The following is a 5000-nucleotide window of genomic DNA, read 5'->3' as shown; positions in this document are numbered from 1 at the left end:
CTCGTTGCGTGAGCTGCCCTGGCCCGGTTGCTGCAGTCAGGAGGCGAGAGTGCCGCGCAGCACAGGCATGTGCGTGCGGGAAGCGCGGGTGGCATGGGACGCTGAGGAACAACGCTTGCTCGGCGGCGGAGGCCCGGTTGTGGTTGGCGTGGGTGTCGGTGTCGGTGTCGGTGTCGGTGTCGGTGTCGGCTTTGGCTTTGACTTTAAGGTTGGGGCAGGATGGGAAGACCAGGTAGGCGACCGCGACATCGTCTGTGTCCGCTGGCTGGTGGCAGTCCCCGGCGTCGTGTGTGTGTGCGGCGCCGTGTCGGTGTGGCGTTGGTGGTATAGTGGTGAGCATAGCTGCCTTCCAAGCAGTTGACCCGGGTTCGATTCCCGGCCAACGCACAGGACCCGCCTTTTGCCAAGGTTCAGGGCCGACAGTGGCCCTGTCCTCCGGCGCCTCTCCGCCTGTCCCGAGACTGCACTGCGCCGCGGCGGGCCGAATGACCACACAATGGAAGGAGGTTCTAGACCTTTTGAGAGGGTGGCGAGCCGGAGGAGAAGGGCCAGGGCGAGGCGTTTTACCGGGAATTGGCGCCCGGCTTGCCGGAGAAGCGACAGAGGGCAGCGGGCAGCTGGCAGCGGGGGGCGGGCAGCGGGCAGCGGGCAGCGGGCAGCGGGCATGGCAGGGAGGGGACGGGCAGGGCCAGGGGGCACGGGCAGGCGCCGATCGATCGAATGGGCGCCCAATGCCAGCCGCGTATTGCCGGGCGGCCGGCTGGGGCGAGCGGCTGGTTGTCAGGTTGGCAGACTGGCTGAGAGTCTGGCTGCCCGCGAGAGGCGCGCACCGTCGAAGTCTGGCCGTCGCTCCCTGGTGGTCTAGTGGTTAGGATTCGGCGCTCTCACCGCCGCGGCCCGGGTTCGATTCCCGGTCAGGGAAGCTTCTCTTCTTCCTCTCTGTAACTCGCCCCTTTCTTGACACCTTTCCGGCCCTCCCCTGCAATGGGGGCCCCACTACCCCCACTACACCTTTCTTGCTTTTTACCCAACGGCGTCGCCGCGACATCTTTGCCTCCGGACACCTTGCCACCTCACCCCCCATCTTGACACCTGTCCTGCCCCTCCCAGCACTTGGGGTGGGCACTACCCCCACATCACCTCTCTTACCTTTTGCCCAACAGCGTTGCCGCCAGACACTGCTGCTCCGCTCCACTAGTACGTACCTACACCCTCACTCGCAATCCAACAGCCTGCAGCCTCACCGGCGCTCCCTACACACACACTCACCAGCCCTTTCTTTGATTCCCACTCACGCCCACCATCTTTTCCTGCACACACCAAATCCTCAGGGCCTGTCCAGCTAAGCCCTGTTGCGGCCCGACACACCCAGCCTACACACCGCCACTGTCACACCGACGACACACAAACACCCGACACGCAGCGCTCCCGCGCAAGCTTCCGACCCACTCATGGAGCCCACTGCGTCTCCACCTCACTCTATCGCCTGCTCTTAGGTCTCCAAGAAACAGTCTTGCTTGCCCTACCTGCCACACCTGCATGCATCACACGCTCCCTGGAACCTTTCCTCTGCTCTTCACAACTGAGCAAATGCAGTGATTCGTTCCAGTCTACAGTGTGTGTGTGTGTGCTTGTGCAAATATGTCTGTCTCTCTGTTTGTCTATTTCTGTCCTTCTCTGTGTGTATGTGTGTGAGCGTAGGCATGTATATACGTATGTATGTATGTATGTATTTATATATGCATGCATGCGTATCTTGCAAAACTGCAGGGTCTCTAAGTGATCGTTTATGGTGGCAGTGTTGGTATGGGATCGGGAGGAGAGCGCGTGTCCGTCCGTGGGTGGGGGTGCTCTGTGGGGTGGTGTTGAATCCGTGCTTTTAGCAGGCAGGGCGAATGCGCAAAGCACCTGGTGTGGTTACTAAGCTTCCGCATCGCCGCAGGGCGGACAGTGCCCGACCCAAGGCGCGATTTCCTCGAAAGCCCTCAGAGCGGCTGGGGGGGGGGAGGGGAGAGCTGAGGCCAAGCCTGGCTGTTTTAAGGCCGCTGTTTCTGCGGCTCCTTGTGTGCGCGGGCAAGCGGTGCAGGTGCCTGTGTGAGTCGGGATATTGGAGCGGAACCTCTTCCCACCTAGGTTTTGGGTCCGTTGCCGGGTGGGTCCCCTCGGTCGTGACCCTGTCAACAGGTCCGGGGCACGAAGACAGATGGTGGTGTGCTTACCGCTGGGTTCAGCTCCGCTTCGATGGGAGGCATAGTCTGTGCCCACCCGTGTGTGTGTGTGTGAGGGTCAGACACGCCTTTTCCCCACCCGACCTCAACCCAGTCCCCCCGGAAACCTTCCCAACAGAGGACACGGAAAGACACCCGTGTCGAGCTGGATCTGGGAAGAGTCGGTCCAGCAAGTTGCTGGGCCACTTGTGTGGCTCCCATGAGACGGTCATGGGAAAAAAGACAACGGAGAAGCCTACGCTGGCAGGTGTCCGAATGGGGCCGTCGCCTGCCAAAGGCAAGGATCCACGCTTGCCTCTGTGCTCCCTGGGTTCTCCTCAGCTTGGCCCTTCTGGCTGGGAAGAGGGACTCTGCTTGGAGAAAAGGTCTCTCTAGCACGTGCCTGCGGTGAACGATCGAATGATTGCTGTGGGACAGACAGCAGACAGGCTACCGGTAGGGATGGTGGTTGGGGTGCGGGGGCAGAGCTGGGGTGGTTGTGGCCAGGGGCGTGCCATCCTTGGGCACGTGGTCCTGAGGTGTAGGCAGCAGGCTGAGCAAGCCAGGTGTGAGCACCTCCCCCACGGACAGCTACCTACCGCATCAGGTCCTGCCTCTGCTTTCCTACCGGGGCTGCCCTCTGTGAGGGACTTAGGAGCCCAAGAAACCAACACTTCTCCGCCCAAGCTGCTTTTGGTCGTGGTGTTTGATGGCAACAATCCCAAGCCTGACTCAGACTGAAATCGGTACGAGGAGTGGGGTATTGCTGGGACAGAGCAGATCCCATGCTTTCGGGATTAAAAGGAGCTCTTGGGGATGAACAAGAAAGGAATGGTTATGGTTCAACAAACGCCGGCTTCTGTGCCGCGTTGGAGCAGGGTCAACCGTGCTGCTTGTTTCTGGAGAACTTGACAAAACCCTGCACTCATCCGGGAAGAGAGACTCTCAGTTGAGCAGATGCCTCCATGAGATGATGAGTAGTCTTTTTTTCCCCCTTTTTTAAAATTGATATTCAGTGTGCTCTACATTTTTCTCTGCTCTCCTCCCTGCCTCTCCCTTCCCTCCTCCAACCTTCCCCCAAGGTCCCCATGGTCCCAATTTACCCAGGAGATCTTGCCTTTTTTTACCTTCTACTTCCCATATAGATTAGATCTATGTTACTCTCTCTTAGTGTCCTCATTGTGGTCTAAGGTCTCTGGGATTGTGGTTTGTAGGCTGGCTTTCTTTGCTTTATGTTTAAAAACCACCTATGAGTGAATACATGTGATAATCGTCTTTCTGTGTCTGGGTTACCTCACTCTAAATAACGTTTTCTAGCTCCATCCATTTTCCTGCAAAATTCAAGCTGTCGGGTTTTCTTTCTTTCTTTCTGCTGTGTAGTACTCCATTGTGTAAATGTACCACATTTTCCTTACCCATTTTTTGGTCGAGGGGCATTTAGGTTGTGTCCAGGTTCTGGCTATGACAAACAAAGCTGCTATGAACATAGTTGAGCACATGTCCTTGTGGCACGATTGAGCATCTTCTGGATTGGAGTATACCCAAAAGTGGTATTACTAGGTCTTGTGGAAGGTTGTTTCCTAATTTTCTTAGAAATCGCCACAGTGACATCCAAAGCGTTGTAGCCACGAGCTTTCATTCCCACCAGCAATGCACAAGTGTTCTCTTTTCCCCACAACCTCTCCAGCATAAGTTGTCATCAGTGTTTTTGATCTTAGCCATTCTTTCAGGTGTAAGATGGAAACTCAGAGTTGTTTTGATTCGCGTTTGTCTGCTGACTAAGGATGTTGAGCATTTCCTTAAGTGTTTTTGAGCCATTTTAGATTCCTCTGTTGAGAGTTCTCTGTTTATGTCTTTACTCCTTTTTTTTTTTGGATTATATGTTGTTTTGGTGTCCATTTTCTTGAGTCCTTTGTATATTTTGGAGGTCAGACCTCTGTCTGATGTGAGGTTAGTGAAGATCTTTTCTCATTCTGTAGGCTGTCATTTTGTCTTGTTGATCGTGTCCCTTGCTTTACAGAAGGTTTTCCGTTTCAGGAGGTCCCATTTATTAATTGTTTCTCTCAGGGTCTGTGCAGCTGGGCTTCTATTTAGGAAGTGGTTCCCTGTGCCAAAGCGTTCAAGCGTACTTCGCACTTTCTTTTCTATAAGGTTCAGTGTGGCCAGCTTCATGTTGAGGTCTTTGATCGATTTGGACTTGAGTTTTGTGCATGGTGATAGATAGGGGTCTATCTTCATTTTTGTACATGTTGATATCCAGTTATGCCAGCACCGTTTGTCAAATATGCTTTCTTTTTCCATTTGATACATTTTGCTTGGTTGTCAAAAGATGATGGGTCAGCCGGGCGGTGGAGGCGCACGCCTGTAATCCTAGCACTCGGGAGGCAGAGGCAGGTGGATCTCTGTGAGTTCGAGGCCAGCTTGGTCTACAAAGGGAGTTCCAGGACAGGCTCCAAAGCTACAGAGAAACCCTGTCTCGAAAAAACCAAAAAAAAAAAAAAAAAAAGATGATGGGTCTTTATTCCAACATGTAGGGTATTGTCTTGATTCACAAGTGGTGTGGGAGGGCACATGAAGGGAAGGAGGTGGGTGGTTGTCTCACACCGGATAAGAGAGCCAGTAAGCAGTCCTCATGCTAGTCCTCTGCTCCAATTCCTGCCTCTAGGTCTCTCAGCCCACCCTGCTTATAAGCCCCAAACCCCAAACCTCAAAACCTTGTCCCCTAACGCCCATGAACTCCAGCCCCACCTTCCCCACCCACCCCCACTTCCATCAGTGTGGCATTAAGGACTC

General features: G+C 54.7%; 2 non-coding genes across 2 annotated transcripts; both read left to right on the top strand.

Annotated features, from left to right (window-relative positions):
• The first annotated feature begins 315 nt into the window (after nt 1-315).
• Trnag-ucc (transfer RNA glycine (anticodon UCC)) lies at nt 316-387 on the top strand. The gene has a single exon. It is a non-coding gene; the product is annotated as a tRNA-Gly (tRNA).
• A 463-nt stretch (nt 388-850) lies between these two features.
• Nucleotides 851-922, top strand: Trnae-cuc (transfer RNA glutamic acid (anticodon CUC)). Its single transcript has one exon. It is a non-coding gene; the product is annotated as a tRNA-Glu (tRNA).
• Nucleotides 923-5000: the final 4078 nt, after the last annotated feature.

Source organism: Microtus pennsylvanicus, chromosome 10 (assembly GCF_037038515.1).
Source record: "Microtus pennsylvanicus isolate mMicPen1 chromosome 10, mMicPen1.hap1, whole genome shotgun sequence".
Lineage (NCBI taxonomy): Eukaryota > Metazoa > Chordata > Mammalia > Rodentia > Cricetidae > Microtus > Microtus pennsylvanicus.
Note: the sequence above shows the minus strand (reverse complement) of the source record. Positions and strands in the feature narration are given on the sequence as shown.